The 17,624-nt window shown below is 43.3% G+C and overlaps 1 non-coding gene across 1 annotated transcript; it reads right to left on the bottom strand.

Moving 5' to 3' along the window:
* Positions 1 to 15,563: 15,563 nt before the first annotated feature.
* On the bottom strand, positions 15,564 to 15,638 carry Trnas-cga. Its single transcript has one exon. It is a non-coding gene; the product is annotated as a tRNA-Ser (tRNA).
* Positions 15,639 to 17,624: the final 1,986 nt, after the last annotated feature.

The following is a 17,624-nucleotide window of genomic DNA, read 5'->3' as shown; positions in this document are numbered from 1 at the left end:
GAGCTCCATTAAATCACGTGGACGTTTGGGGAAAATTTTTTCCTTTAGGTACCCCCAAAGATAAAAGTCACATGGACTGAGGTCTGGACTATTGGGGGGCCAATTTTGTCCGTCATTGAAGTGACCTGGAAACCTGAGTGAAATGATCCGCATGTCGAAATGCTCGTGTAAAAACTCCAACACAGTGTTTGCACTATGTGATCTTGCTCCATCTTGCATGAACCACTGCGTGTTGAAGGGCAAGGCAGTAGCAAGAAGCTGTGGAATGAAGCTATTGCGAAGCATGCTCAAATAACGTTCGCTGTTCACAGTTACTTCAAAGAAAAAGGGTCCAATAAGTCCGTGACTGGAAATTGCTGCCCTCGCTGTAATCCTCGGAGCAATTTGTTGTCGTTCATGAAGCACTTGTAGGTTTTCAGTGGCCCAAAAGCGTAAATTGTGTTTGTTAACCACACCGTCTAAATGTAAATGCGCCTCGTCTGAAAACCAAACGTTGTTGAGAGCTTCTTCTCTATCCTCCGCCCACTGAGCAAACAGTAGTCCCTGCTGCTTGCGTTCTTCAGTGAGCTTCTGTGCACAGGTCATCTTGAATGGGTACATATGGAGGTCACTTTTAAGAATGCGTTGAACGGAGCGTCTGGATATTCTCAGTTGCACTGCTGCCTTTCTACACGATTTCCCGGGACTTCTCTGTACAGCAACTCGTACCGCTTCAATATTCGCCGGTGAACAAACAGGCTTAGGCCGAGATCGCTTCGCTTCCAATACAGTTCTCTCTTGTAGAAATTTATCGTACAACCTGTGGATGGTCTTCTTGCAAGGGACCCATCGTGTGTTAAACTGTTGTCGAAAACGGCTCTGAGTCACAACAAGACTTTTCGTTTCATGAAAAAGTAACACAATTGCCGATCGTTGCTGTGTCGTCAGTCTCCCATTGTCAGCCATTGCTGCTTACTAGTCTCCTAGCGGCAGTATCGTGAATTACACGTCATTTCGTAACTCGTTTGTTTTTCCAAGCTCTGCTGGTACTGCTGTAGAGATCCCTGCGGGATATCTAATGTGCGCCGTAAATTGTGAAAGAAACAATTGGTAACACATTTCGAGCGCCACCCTGCGCCACTCTGTACCGAAGATTCTCATGTAGTTTCCTCAAGAATTTCTGTTAGATTTTCATATAGGCTGCACTGACATTTTGGAGAGCTGCATCAAACAAGTCTCAGGACTGAAGACCACAACAAACAACATAAACTCGTTCAATGTTTTTTGTCATTCCTATTTTGTAAGGACTACAAAAACTGTAATAATATTCTAGAATTGGTCACATCATCGTTTTGTACTCGTATACTTGTTCCTTTACGAATGGGTTGCATTTCCACATGTGCCTTAAACTATGCTGTCGCACGGAAAGTTTTTAAATTTTTCGATTATAGAACCTGTCTGTCAGAAAAGGTGTGACGGTATCTTTGTACATTGAATTTATTCATCGGTCTCATTAATTTGAACAAAGGAGGGAATACTGAGTTTCTCAGTAAGAGAGTGGGGATGATATAAATAAAATATTTATTCAAAGGATTCACACACATAATAAGCTTGCTAATAGTAGGACTAGCATTACTCTGCTTCATTTAACACACACATGTAGAACAGAAGACCTAGAAATGCAAAATTGTCGTTACGTGATTGAAAATTTGACGATTTCATGGAGAATTTACTGCGGCGAAATTGCTGGGTGGTTGAATGTAACTTGCAGGCCAGCTGCTCGACTAACAGCTTGCACACGTCCGCACATGGCTGGCCACGCAATACAAACACAACGAGAAAAGCATCAAACTCAGTCCGAACCAGCTGGGAACTAGTTGGCAGTGAAATTTTAACAAAATTGAGAACCGAAGTGAATACAATAACCCATTATTCAAACGCTACGCAACATGCAGAAATTAACCTGCTCCACGTCGGTTGTTTAATGAAGGAAACTCGTTAGACATTTAGAAATATTCCACGAAAAAGCCGGTAAAAAGTTTAGATTCGATTTGATTCAGTTTAATTAATCAGACCGTGCAGAACCTATTCGATAACATGATCGACGAAGGACAACGTCTAATGCCACGTGCAGGTGGGCATGAAGAGGAAACAGGTAACTATCAGAAATTACTTCCACTACTCATTCAAAAAGGGTTAATGAAGATCATTGAAATGACTGACATGAGAGAGGAAACACGTTGGGTTGATTTAAAACCAGGAGATGAACACAGATTAAGACCAAGTGGAAACAATCAACAAAGGAAAGTAGGTTAAAGAATGCAAAACCAAGATCCGAAACACTGTAATGTGGCATGATGATTAGTGAAACGGATGTACGAAAGGAACACATTGTACGAGCGTGAATGATGCTGCATGGCATCACAAAATCACACCTCAACGCACGTGGTAGCAATCACAAAGAACGGTGTTATAATTCAACAGACTAAACAGTCGCAAAAGAAAAAGAAAGGAATAACATTACTTCAACAACCTCCACCTGGAAAAAACTAAGAAATCGCTTAACTGCAGCTACCTAGCCTCACAAGCTAATATAATGAATTCACAGCGCTGATGTAACGCACCGGATTGCAGTGGAGAGTGGTGCGCCGAAGCTCCAGTAGCGCACCAAAACATTCAACCATCACTCTGAATCATGTGACACCTACCAACCTCTGTTATAGAACTAAAGACTTTTGACTTATCTAGCCGAAGATCCCTACAGAACCAAAGATGTCCTGGTTTTTTACACACAGTGCCAAGCGCCAGAATTCTGATGGCTGTTAACTGATTGCTATGCTATTGCTAATTCTGAAAAATATAAACGAGCAGGATAACTTGTATACAGCAGTAATTCCTTTTATTTATACAAAGTGCCATTCTTTCAGAAGAAAATGGTGGATTAACCTTTCGTCTATTGAAAGGCGCCTGCTCAAATCTTGACAGATGCGTTTCGCCATTCTAAGAAATCTCTCTTCCGTTCCCATTCCCTTATACTGATCTTTAATGATTGCTCCATTTCATACACACTGATCAGGCAGAACATCAGTCCACCTACACAATAGTCATTATGTCGACGATTGGCACGGATAACAGCGGCGATGCTTCGTGGCGTGGAAGCAATGAAGCCTTGGTAGATCGATGGTGGGAGCTGGCACTACATCTGTAGAAATGGTCATCTAATTCCCGTAAGTACTTCGGAGGGGAGTATAAGCTCTGACGCCACGTTGATTCACATTCCAGATGTGTTCGGTGGAATTCAGATTTGGTGAGTTGGTGGGTCAGCACATCAACTGGAACTCTCCACTGTGTGACTCGAATCACTCCGTCGCACTCCTGACTTTGTGACACTGTGCATTATCTTTCTGAAAAACGCCATTGCCGTTGGGAAACATGATCACCGTGCGGGGTGTACGTGGTCTGAAGCCAGTGTACGACAGTTCTTGGCCACCATGGTGCCTTGCACGAGCTCCACTGGGCACATGGATGCCCACGTGAAAGTTCCCCAGAACATAATGGAGACGCCGACAGCTTGTCTCAGTTCCGCAGTATAGATGTCAAGGAGGTGGCGCAGTGGTAGCACACTGGACTCGCATTCGGGAGGACGACGGTTCAATCCCGTCTCCAGCCATCCTGATTTAGGTTTTCCGTGATTTCCCTAAATCGTTTCAGGCAAATGCCGGGATGGTTCCTTTGAAAGGGCACGGCCGATTTCCTTCCCAATCCTTCCCTAACCTGAGCTTGCGCTCCGTCTCTAATGACCTCGTTGTCGACGGGACGTTAAACACTAACCTAACCTAAGATGTCAAGGAGCTGTTCGTCTGGTAGACGACGGATTCATGCCCTCCCTTCGGCATAATGAAAAAGGTATAGGGATTCATCAGAGCATGCAACACTCTGCCTCTGTGCCAACGTCCAATGCCGATGGTCATGTTCCCATTTCAGTCGGAGTTACCGATGTCGTGGAGCTGACATTGGCACAAGCAAGAGTCGTCGGCTGCGGAGGCCCATTGTTAAGAAACTTCGGTGCACTATGTCTTCAAGACACCTTGTACTCTGCCGAACATTAAAGTCAAATATTACTTCCGCCACAGTTCCCCGACGTCGTGTTTTTCCAGTCTACGCTGTCTGCGACGTCCGACGTCTGTAACGATGGGTGGCCGCACAACCCCACGACGTCTGGTCGTAGTTTCACCACGTGTTTCGCGAAGTGTTCAAGACACCCACCACATCACGCATCGATCGCCGAGCCTTCGCGCCTTCACAGCCTGCCCTCGCTTGAACTCAGGTAGGTCGCACGCCTTCCCGATTCTACGGACAGCTCACCTACTGATACTACATGCACGGTGCGTGTGTCTGTCATGCATGGCCAGGAGACGCTACTTTCGACTGGATGGATATATATCGATAGTAGATCGGTGGTCATAATGTTCTGGCTGATCAGTTCTTGTTAGTATTCCTAAACACTTTTGTGACGTGTCATACCTCACAAGGTCCTCATCACTAATCTTGTAATAAAATACTGTCTGCATTATTCCCTTAGTTACAACCACTATCTTATATCTTACATTTATCCATGTCTAAAGGAAGTGTCATTATAGTCTGCCATTTCTGTCTTTCCTTATAACGCCCAAGTGTACTGTATATAGAAGCAGCATCACCGAAAATGTTTTTTATTGCTGATGAGCCTATCTTATTATCTGTTTGTGTATATGGAAGACATTAGAGTTCCTACTACACTTCCTTTGGACGCACTCGATGTTCCTTTCGCTTTCATAGAACATTTGTCGTGCACTATACCTTACTGTGTTCTCTTAGTGAAATACTCATCGATCAAGAACACGTTTGCGAAGATACTATGGACGATCCTACGTTGACTGGTCGTCAGCAGCATCAGACACCTTCCAGAAAATAAGCGTGACGGAATGTATCTGTTCACAAGACCGAAGTTTTGCTGGACGTGTCATGTGCATATAACAGGTTCCGTTTCAACCCTTACCCTCACCCCCCCTCTCAAGGGTCATATTTTTTTAGCTTAGAAAATACTTTACGATCTTGAAAGGGGCTGACGTAAGCGATATTCTCCTGAAATCTGCCCACCCGAACTTTTTATTATAAACAAGAATGATCTGCGTTTACAATGGCGCGGGGCTGTACCAATACGTAGCTAAAGGATCTTCTTTTCTTCAGATTTATTCCTAATGTTTAATGTATTAACGCGCTCTCTCACTGTGATTAACTATCGGAAATAAAAATTCTACAAACGTTATTTGATTTCCTGTAGCCATCGATTAACGGGAGCTGTGGGTGACACGACTTGGTCACAGATAAACTCCCTGTGGTCCTTCGGAGTGTTCACGGTTATCTGCGTTGTGCGCCACAACCAGTGGATTTACGACGTGTAGTTGGTTTATGGCTTGCACTTTGTGTAGTTCCCGCTCGTGTAAAGGTGTACTGCGCGGCACCGCTTCCTGTCTACGCGAACAATGCGATGCATGTCCCTCGTTCACACGTCCTCTGGCTTACGTTGGGATCTTAGCAGGCCATTTCGGGCAGTGCATACAATACATTTGTTGAAGTGGGTTCGCAGTTCTGCTCACGTTTCATACTCTTGCCGTAGTTATTTATTTTATTTTCAGTTATTTTAAGTCCAGTGGGTATGTTTATGAATAAATTTTCTGCTGCCAGTGCCAATTTTCTTTTATGTACATCTTACAGTGCGTATTCCGGGAAATCATTTCCATTTTCAATTGCCTGTTTCCCTGTGTACTATGCTATTTTTTCGTAACGTTTTTGATGTATGAGGTTTTGCATTGTTCTGTTGACTTTACTGTAATATACCCAGTGAAGACGCGCTATTTTTAGTTGATCATCGATTTTTATATATAATTAGTGGTGAAATATGGAAGCACTTGTACTTACAGTTTTATTATGGTCTAGCTACGCTTCTTCATTTGATATTGGATTTTCCCATCAAATCTTCAGCATTCCTTTGTGATATGACATTTCAAAAGTTATTCTCGTCATATCTGTAAAGCTTATTGTCCACATTCACTTCCGTATCTGACTACATAGCAAATATTTGCAAAAAAGGCATCCAAATATTTAACATTCGTTGTCAAAATATTTCTCTTCTTCAGAGACGCTTTTGTTGACATTGTTGCCTTGCAGTTTACAGTCTCTTTACTTAAGTCATTTTGACTTTGCTGTCCAAATAGTAAAAATCATTAACTGCCCCTAGCATCTTATTTCCTAATCTAGTTTTACTATAATTCGCTGTACTTGTTTTACTTTTGTTGTTGTTCGTCTTTTCATTACACTGTTAAGTCATCGATGGAAGTAGCATCATCAATATACCTTGAAATTTGCGTTTCCCTTTCAAAACCTCGCATTGATTTCCTATACTTCTTGAACAAAATAGCTATTGAAAAATCTGGGGGATAAGTAACAATTCTCTTTCAATGTTTCTCACTACGCTTCCATTTCATCTAATTCCTCTTCCCTTTACACATTGATAACTTTAACTCAGGTTCTCTTGTGCAGCTCTTCTATGTATTGTTTAACCTTCCAGTGTTTCCTTCTTTGCTTTAGCGAAGTTTGATATTCGTATAACTGCTTCTCTTTTTCAGAAACTTTCTTTTATAGCTTGCGTCTATCTTTTCGATAGATGCATCATATCCATGTGATACCTTATCAACGCAAATTTACTCTCTGCATCAATGGAGATCTGTGATTCAATGACAACAATATTGATGATGGCGCTTTGCTTACAGTTGATAAATCAGTCGGGAAGCAAAGAAATGTATCGGATAACGCAGTAGCTTAGTTCACAAATCACAAATTACCATAAAGAACTGGTTCATTAGGCTAACAAGAAATGTTTAATGTTAGGAAGAACTACGCTTATAGCTAGTACTATTGTTGTTTATTAAAACACAACCGGTTTCGCACAACTTTAAAAGACCATAGGCATACCCGTCGTTACTAGTCAGAATGTATTATTCAGAGAATATCGTCAATACTACGGCGAGAAAAATGAGAAAGGTAAAGAAGAGGTCTGGTATTCTTTAAAATTCACTTGCATCATTGTGACAGGAGGGCAACTCGGTGCAGGGCAAGGGAAAAGCGTTCCGCACGAATGACAAAGATAGATTTTTTATACACATGGAGATGCGGCTTTAAGCCGCGAAACCGGCTGTGTTTTAATAAACAACAGTTTTACCAGATGTAGGGGGAGTTATTCCTAACATCATACCTTTCAAAAGTTGTGGATGCCCGGCGTATAAAATAGTTTGTAACAAAACATGACTAGGTTTGCCTGAAACATTCAACATATTAATCATTGACACTGAATGCAGGAAAATATGGCCAGAGATAGTGCAGCAAATTCCCGGTTTCAATCACTTTCGGTGAAAGAGGAAAAAGATGGAGTAGGTTCAGAAGATGGGCCCAGAGGAGCCGTTGTAAACTAAACGAAGGTCTGGGGTGCAGACGTTAATCAAAACTCCCATAGTAGCTGCTTTTGCTGTCTGAGGTGTTTCTGTCGCTGTTGTTCTTTCCACTGATTCATATGTGATTATTGTACCGTAACTCGAATTTTTTGTGTTTATCTCCACCTGCTATGGACACAGTTTCAGGAAAGGTCTATCTGATTTTTGCTTTTTGCGCAGACTTGCGTAATTCCTCCGTTCACTGTCCAGAACAAACATAAAAATTTACTTGAACACTTCAGGGATGCAATGGGATAACGTACGACGGACCAGTGGTACAAAAATTGTCGTTAAGTTGTAGTAATACAGTCAGTGGCAATATCTCTTTACCAGACGTGGTGCCAATGAGATTTTACAGAGATACTACGAAAGAACTCAATTTTCTTGTAGCAGTTATTTATCGTAGCTCTTTAGAGAAAGAAGGATTACCAAGCGAATGGAATAAGTGCAAGTCGTTCCCGTTTTAATGATCATAGAAGATATCAGCATAATTATAGGCAAATGTAGCTGATATCAATATCAACGTAAGTATAGGTAAATTACCTGATATCAATCTGTAGTAGAATTATGGAAATCTTCAATGTTTTGGAGAACCAGGATCTTCATAACTACCAACATAGATTCCATAAGCCGAAATCTAGCGAAATGCATCTCGCTCTGTTCGCTCATCGAATCCAGTGCCGTAGACAGAGGCGTTCACTTTGATGTCGTGTTCCTTGGCTTACAGAAGATAATCGATACAATTCCACACTGTGATTTGTGAATAAAATACGAGATAATCGTGTATTGGATTATATTTGCGACTGCGCTCAAGACTTCTTAGCAGATAGAATGCGATACGTTCTTTTTTACTGGAAGAAGTCGACAGATGTGTGAGGTGTGCCAAATTAAAAGGAGACAAATGATATTTGTTAATAAAGTTCAATAACAGTGTTCTACTTACAGTTCATGTGGAAAAGTACAACTCCACATAATTGCCATTGACACTGATACACTGATCCCAGCGCTTAGGAAGGGAGTAATTGGCTTCCGAGTAGGAACTCTTGGGTCGCTCACGAATCCAGTTTTCCATAGTGTCCTGTACTTCGTTGTCACAGGAGAACTTAGCAGGATTGAGACATTGTTTTAAGGGGCCGAGTCACATGGGTAAATTTCGTGGCTGTAAGGAGGATGGTACAGGACCTCTCATCGAAATTCTTGATGGTGTTCGAGAGTTTTTTGGCCACATGTGCCCTAGTGTTCTGGAGGAGCACTGTCCCATTAGAGAGTTCCACTGCAGTTGTTCTTGATGGCCTGTTTGAGCGTACACAATCTCTTGCAATACTGCTCAACGTTAATCGTATGATAGCTAGTAGATGAGTGGAGATCCGTAGGAGTAAAGTGGGCATTTTATGGGTAAGAGGGGGTCTGGGATGCTGCCATTCTATGCTCATCCGTTAGGAGGCAAAGTCCAGGCTGTGACACGATGTTTCATCACATATTATAATCTGAGCAATGAAATCCGTTCCTTGCTCCGCGTATCTAACAAGTTCGGTAAGGCAATCATCCATTCTCGCCATATTCTGATTCTCTGACAGATGCCTGGACACCCATTGTGCACAAAGTTTGCCTTAACGAAGTTTCTCGTGGAATGTGTGACGTACAGTTTCTTTGCTTTTCGACGGTCCAGTATCAATGTTACATGTGCTGATCCGAATCATACGTATGAGGTCCTCCACAGCCGAGTCTTGACGCTGATGGTGACAACGTGCGCCAGGCCAAGTCCTTGATGCGTCAAGCGACATCTCGCTGACACCACAAGAATATTGTACACCGCTCAAGACATTGCTGTCTTTAATCTCTTTCATCCTGGTATAGATTTGTAAAATATGCTAAGCTTCGACGCGAAGAAATTGGATAACTGCTCCCAGTGATTGGGAGGAAGCCATTATGCAACAAACTTCGTGAACAATTCCAGAAATGAGGAAATTGCTGCGAGCTCTTAACTCCGCTTCTGCAACTGGGGAAACCACGTCATCTCTGGCAAACACATTCACCCGCTGGGATTACACAGGGTGGTCCATTGATAGTGCCCGGGCCAAATATCTCACGAAATAAGCATCAAACGAAAAAACTACAAAGATTGAAACTCGTCTAGCTTGAAGGGGAAAACCAGATGGCGCCATAGTTGGCCCGCTGGATGGCGCTGCCATAGGTCAAACGGATATCAACAGCGTTTTTTTAAAATAGGAACCCTCATTTTTATTACAAATCCGTGAAGTACATAAAGAAATATGAATGTTTTAGTTGGACCACTTTTTTCGCTTTGTGATAGATGGCGCTGTAATAATCACAAACGTATAAGTACGTGGTATCACGTAACATTCCGCCAGTGCGGACAGTATTTGCTTGCTGATACATTATCCGTGTTAAAATGGACCGTTTACAAATTGCGGAAAAGGTCGATATCGCGTTGATGTATGGCTATTGTGATCAAAATGTCCAACGGGCGTATGCTACGTATGCTGCTCGGTATCCTGGAAATTATCCAAGTCTCCAAACAGTTCGGCGGATAGTTACGTTATTTAAGGAAACAGGAAGTGTTCAGCCACACGTGAAACGTCAACCACGACCTGCAACAAATGATGATGCCCTAGTAGGTATCTTAGCTGCTGTGGGGATAATCTGCACATCAGTAGCAGACAAATTGCGCGAGAATCGGGAATCTCAAAAACGTCGTTGTTCAGAATGCTACATCAACACCAATTGCACCCGTACCATATTTCTATGCACCAGGAATTGCATGGCGACGACTTTGAACGTCTTGTACAATTCTGCCACTGGGAACAAGAGAAAGTACGGGACGATGACAGATTTTTTGCACGCGTTCTATTTAGCGACAAAGCGTCATTCACCAACAGCGGTAACGTAAACCAGCATAATATGCACTATTGGGCAACGGAAAATCCACGAAGGCTGCGAGAAGTGGAACATCAGCGACCTTGGTGGGTTAATGTATGGTGCGGCATTAAGGGAGGAAGGATAATTGGCCACCATTTTATCGATGGCAATCTAAATGGTGCAATGTATGCTGATTTCCTACGTAATGTTCTACCGATGTTATTACAAGATGTTTCACTGCATGACAGAATGGTAATGTACTTCCACCATGATGGATATCCGGCACATAGCTCACGTGCGGTTGAAGCGGTATTGAAGAGCATATTTCATGACAGGTGGACTGATCGTCGAAGCACCATACCAGGGCCCGCACGTTCACCGGATCTGACGTCTCAGGAGTTCTTTCTGTGGGGAAAGTTGAAGAATATTTGCCATCGTGGTCCACCGACAACGCCTGACGACATGCGTCAGCGCATCGTCAATGCATATACGAACATTACGGAAGGCGAACTACTCGCTGTTGAGAGGAATGTCGTTACTCGTATTACCAAATGCATTGAGGTTGACGGACATCATTTTGAGCATTCATTGCATTAATGTGATATTTGCAGGTAATCACGCTGTAACAGCATGAGTTCTCAGAAATGATAAGTACACAAAGGTACAAATATCAAATTGAAACAACCGAAATAAGATGTTCAAACCTACCTACGTTTTGAATTTTAATTTAAAAATTCTACCTGTTGCCAATTATTCGTCTAAAATTGTGAGCCATATGTTTGTGACTATTACAGCGCCATCTATCACAAAGCGAAAAAAGTGGTGCAACTAAAACATTCATATTTCTTTACTTATTACACAAATATACAATAAAAAATGGGGCTTCCTGTTTAAAAAAAACGCTGTTGATATCCGTTTGAGCAATGGCAGCTCCATCTAGCGGGCCAACCATAGCGCCATCTGGTTTTCCCCTTTCAAGCTAGACAAGTTTCGTTCTTTGTAGTTTTCTCGTTTGACGCTTACTTCGCGAGATGTTTGGCCCGGTCACTATCAATGGTCCACCCTGTATGCAGCACTGCTACAGCGATGGTCTTCTTTCTTAAAGGCGTACTTTATAGAAGTAAATCCGGTAGTACTCCTAGGCGGTGTTAAATGTCCATTACTGTTTGCACAGAATATAAATGATATACTGAAAACTGATGGAAGCTCCACGAGGTTGTTAGTTATCAACTGCAAGAAGGACGTAGTGGAGGAAGGAAAAACTCGCGGAGGATATGATTGGTGCAGGAAATGGAAGTTACCGCTGGGAATAAATGAATTTGACTATTACATGCAAATAGAAAAAGAGATCCATGTGGGAAAATCAGTTGCCAGATAAGATTCATTGGTAGGATCTTAGGGCAATGTAAATAAACGAAAAAAGTGCCTTATAAAATACACGCTAAGCCAAGAGATGGGACGCATCACGAAGGAATTATCTGAATGGGACTGAAATTGGCTGGTGTGATGTACTGGTACAAACAAATGTTTAGAATTTCAGAAAAAATTGATAATTCTTTTTTTCAGTAGAAACAGCTTCACATATTGACCATGTCTACAACTCATTGGTCCACTGCAGGCGCTTCTGCAAGCAGTTCTTCGGCTAGAAATTGACAGAGATGCTGTATGTCCTCGTAAGGGATATCGTGCCAAATCCTGTCTACTTGGTGCACTGCAGCGTCAAAATAGGGAGCTGGTAGGTAGAAACTGCCCATAATGCTCCAAGTGTTCTCAATTGGGGAGGGATCTGGCGATTACGCTAGTCAAGCACGAAGTCAAGGAGTAGAAACTCTCCTCGTGTGCAGGCAGGCATTATCTCTCTGAAATGAAAGCCTAATAAGGACTGCAATGAAGGTCAACTAAATGGGGCGTAGAATATCGTTGACGTACCGCTGTGGGGTCTTGCTATGAGAAGAAATGGTATCCCAGAATTTGGCACTCCTGGATGTTGGGACATAAGGCGGGCGGCGATAGTAAAGTTGGTATCTCACCACGTCCCCTGACGCGTCTTCAGCCTAGAATCACGTTAGCTGGTGTAGAATTGTCTTCAGCGAACACCTATGACTAATGATGACGTGCCTGGAGACGTCCCGAACGAAGGTGGAATACCAACTCACCTGTAGCCTGCCTTATGGCGCAACAACCGGGAGTGATGGTCAGGGGTAATACTTCAACTCAAACCAGAATCCTCCTGGTTATCGTCCGCAACGTCCTACCAGCACACAGTAAAGTCGATGACATTTTGCGTCCCACTCAGTTGCCCTTCATGGCAAGCCATCTTCGGCTTACATTTCCACTGCTTGCCTTCGTGCTTGCCAAACTCTATCTTGGCTGTCATGGTCTCTGGATCTCTCCCAAAATGAGACCGTTTGGACTATTATGGGTACAGCCCTCTAATCATCTCGGAATTTTGACTATCTAACGCGCCATTTTGACAGAATTTTGCACGCTATGCCTCAGGACGACATAAAAGTATATCCATCGATGCCAAGCCGAATAACTGCTTGCAGGACCAAAGGTGGACGAACTCGAAACTTTTTCCATTGGAAAGATCATCCATTTTTCCTGAAATTATGAGCATTCTCTTTTGTCTGTTTATGTACATTACATCTACCGATTTCCCGTCCATTCAGTTATTCCTCCGTAGTGCGTTTTTATCTTAGAGAGTATTTGTAAGATCGTCATCGGGCTGGATTGCTTATTCAGTAGGATTAGTAGATGAATAATATAATATTCAGTTAAGAGCAGATCGTTTCGATCTGAGACACTAGAGCAAGTGCTCAATAATACTGTCCCTGCCGAAACTGAAGAGTGATCAGTCATATCACCCTCAGAGGAGAACTTTCAGGCTCTTAGATCAGAAAGAAGAGTCATTAAAGTATTATTAGTAATCTGCAGGACTATCAGTGGTAAGATCCCAGAACTATTCTCTCTTATTGAAGGTAATATTGCCCACATAGTATCAGGATCAGGAATTTGGTGGGAATCAAAGTAACAACTGTGAAATCCTGAATTTCAATCGCAATGTGTATCGGAAGGCAGGCTCGGCACAAGCGGGGACGAAGTATTTATTCCCACAAAGAGCTCCATAACATATACTGAGGTTATTACAGATTGTGTGTGTGAATTACTTTGGGGAAATATAAAAATGAAAAGTCGGTCAAACATGTTTTTGCCGAAAGTCTAAAGATGACACTGTGCCCGGTCAGTATCATTGGGCCTTCAGTGTTTGTTCGAACGGTGTTCGTTTGGTTTTGACAGCTATGGAATGGCTGTGTAATGCAGTTAAAACTGGTGCCCGAGAAAGGGACTCCTGTGAGACTGTTATGAGTATCTTGTCATAAGATCATTGCAGTAGATAGAGGACGGACATATGAGGATAATGTCTTACATGTCATACTAAGCAACAGGTCCCAATATTTCGAATGAATTATAAATATGGTATCAGTGATCCTGAGACTATTGTAGCATCATTGACTATGAATATTTCAAGGAATGCTAAGAAAGTCAGGAAAATATGTTTGGTTAGGAAGAGCGACGCCATAAAAACTGTAGAACATTTAAGTAGTCAACATGACATATGCAGCCTGGAGAGAGATGATGTGGAACACAGAGGGGTAAATCTTAAAAGCATTGTGGAATACGCTTAGGCAAGTACTTGCTGAGCAAGGCTGTGTGATTCGGAAAAGTCTCATCGTCTGTTAGAGACTTGCTGCTAAACGAAACCGAGTTTCATTTCCAAATTAAACAAAGTAGTAGCCTAGTAGAGAAACAAAAGCTGAATGAAGCAAAAAGAAGAGAAAGAAAACTACGCGAGATGCATTCAGGAAATCTGAGACTAAAATTTTGCCAAGCGTAATAACTAAAAATCTTAAGAAGGTTTGGTCATACGTAAGTCGAAATTTCAATCGCTCAGTAACCATATTAGCACCGAAACAGATGTCAGACAGAAGGCTGAAATATTGAATTCAGTCTTCTCAAATTGCTTCACCGTAGAAGCTTTAAATCACTGCACGAACGCCGAAGTTGTAGAGATAAGCGACCGCAAAACAGAAAATCAGTGAAAAGGTAAAAAGAACACATGAGATGCCTATGGATCTATACAGAGATAATGCGAAAGTTCTCCCTATCTAGCTGTAGTGCCTCGTTGGCCCATGGAAAAACGAAGGTTACCTAGCGATCTTCCCGCCTGCAAGGAGGATCATCGAGTGATTGTGCACAGTAAAAGCACGTCGCTGACGTCAGTCTGCAGTGTAATTATGGAACATGTTCTGTGATCACGCGTTATGATAATTTCGACTTTTGGAGAACGAAACATCTGTCCTATGAATGTCAACATCCTTTCTGCAGACACAGATCAGATCACATCGGATTGGGTTCGCTCTGTGGCTTCCAGAGCGCCTTGAAGAGAGATGCTCAAGGTGGTTCCACTTCCTTAACTTCTGGAAGGTATTCGACGTACGCGTAGTTCTGCAGTGACGTTCAGTGAAAAATCTACGGATCTAAAGGGACTGTGACGATTTCTTTGTTTGAATCCGAGACTTCCTTGCAAATAGTTCTCAAAATGTTGTCGTTAACAGAACAAAACCCACAAATGTACAGGTAATTTCTAAAGTACCCCAGTCGAGTGTTACAGGAATGACTACTCGTGCACCGTCTGGCAGCTGACCCTGAACGTAAATGAACGTACTGCGCATAATGAGAGGAAAGGCTGCACTACTGTTCGAGGACAGTGTTAGCGACAAGTCGCTGGAAAATCTTAGGAGCGCATAGGAGTTTGTGTCGGTCCTTGAAGTTTGCTCGGATATCCCAAGTGTTACGGCAACTGCTCGCGATAAACTGGAAATCTTAGTTCGAGTCCAGGTCCGGCTTCACATGTTGCTTTTGGTGGTATATCTGTATCTATTACAGTTAACCTGACTTTCGGGAAGAAATTTTTGTTACGAGGGCATCGGCGGTTTTTCGGGCGCTATCGGTATGTTCAATGTACGACCTAATCTGTTTGGTTGACTCGTGATGAGTTCATGGACGTCAGTCATCAGCGTCGCTTTAAAGCCTATACACTTAATACAGAACTGGTAAACTATTTTGAGTAAATAGGCTTGTTTAAAAAACTTCCTGGCAGATTAAAACTGTGTGCCGGACCGAGACTCGAACTCGGGACCTTTGCCTTTCGCGGGCAACTGCTCTACCAACTGAGCTACCCAAGCACGACTCGCCCCGTCCTCACAGCTTTACTTCTGCCAGTACCTCGTCTCCTACCTTGGCTTGTTTAATTCTTCAGTCTTAATACTGGTTTGATCCGGCACTCCGTGTACTCTATCCTCTGCAAGACCTCTTCATCTCCGAATAACTGCTGTGATTTACATCCTTCTGAATCTGCATACTGTATTAATCTCTTGGTATCCCTCTACAATTTTTGCCTCCCACACTTCCCACCAGAACGAAATTGGTGACCCTTGATACCTCAGAATGTATCTTATATGAGAATCTCTTTTTCTAACCAGATCTAAAAATTTCTTTTCTCCCCGAAACCATTTAGTACCTCCAAAAATAATTATTTTGTCTCCCCACCTAATCTTCAGGATTCTTCTGTAGCACCACATTTCCAAAGCTTCTATTCTCTTCTTGTGTAAGCACAATGTCATAGGCAGACTTCACAGTTTTTATTTCTCCTCTCTGAACTTTAATTTCGATACCCAATTTTTCCTTTTTCCCTCTACTACGTGCTCACAGATTCGAAACCATTGGCAATAAGTTACAACAATGTATCACTCCCTTCTCAACCACTGCTCCACTTTCGTGGCTTCTGGCTACTGCAAAAGCTGTAAATAGCGTTTCGCACCCTGTATTTCACCCCTGCTACCCTCAGAATGTCAAATACAGTATTCCAGACAACGCTCTCAAAAGCTGTCTTTGCGTCTAAAAATGCTATAAACGTAGGTTTCCGTTTCCGTAACCTATTATCTAAGATAAGTCGTACGGTCAGTATGGCCTCACATATTGCAACTGATCTTCTCGGTTTCTATCAGTTCTTCCATTTTTGTATAAAGGATTCGTGTGTGTATTTTGCAATCATGACTTATTAAATTGATAATTCGGTAATTTATACGCCTAGCAGCATCTTCGTACTTTGGAATCGGAATTGTTACGTTCTTCCTGAAGTCTGAGGGCATTTCACCTGTCTCATACACCTTCCACACCAGATGGAAGAGTTTTATGGTAGCTAATATATATACACTCCTGGAAATGGAAAAAAGAACACATTGACACCGGTGTGTCAGACCCACCATACTTGCTCCGGACACTGCGAGAGGGCTGTACAAGCAATGATCACACGCACGGCACAGCGGACACACCAGGAACCGCGGTCTTTAACACTGGTAGCATGCTGCGACAGCGTGGACGTGAACCGTATGTGCAGTTGACGGACTTTGAGCGAGGGCGTATAGTGGGCATGCGGGAGGCCGGGTGGACGTACCGCCGAATTGCTCAACACGTGGGGCGTGAGGTCTCCACAGTACATCGATGTTATCGCCAGTGGTCGGCGGAAGGTGCACATGCCCGTCGACCTGGGACCGGACCGCAGCGACGCACGGATGCACGCCAAGACCGTAGGATCCTACGCAGTGCCGTAGGGGACCGCACCGCCACTTCCCAGCAAATTAGGGACACTGTTGCTCCTGGGGTATCGGCGAGGACCATTCGCAACCGTCTCCATGAAGCTGGGCTACGGTCCCGCACACCGTTAGGCCGTCTTCCGCTCACGCCCCAACATCGTGCAGCCCGCCTCCAGTGGTGTCGCGACAGGCGTGAATGGAGGGACGAATGGAGACGTGTCGTCTTCAGCGATGGGAGTCCCTTCTGCCTTGGTGCCAATGATGGTCGTATGCGTGTTTGGCGCCGTGCAGGTGAGCGCCACAATCAGGACTGCATACGACCGAGGCACACAGGGCCAACACCCGGCATCATGGTGTGGGGAGCGATCTCCTACACTGGCCGTACTCCACTGGTGATCGTCGAGGGGTCACTGAATAGTGCACGGTACATCCAAACCGTCGTCGAACCCATCGTTCTACCATTCCTAGACCGGCAAGGGAACTTGCTGTTCCAACAGGACAATGCACGTCCGCATGTATCCCGTGCCACCCAACGTGTTCTAGAAGGTGTAAGTCAACTACCCTGGCCAGCAAGATC

The sequence above is a fragment of the Schistocerca americana genome, chromosome 5, assembly GCF_021461395.2.
Source record: "Schistocerca americana isolate TAMUIC-IGC-003095 chromosome 5, iqSchAmer2.1, whole genome shotgun sequence".
Taxonomy (NCBI): Eukaryota; Metazoa; Arthropoda; class Insecta; order Orthoptera; family Acrididae; genus Schistocerca; species Schistocerca americana.
Note: the sequence above shows the minus strand (reverse complement) of the source record. Positions and strands in the feature narration are given on the sequence as shown.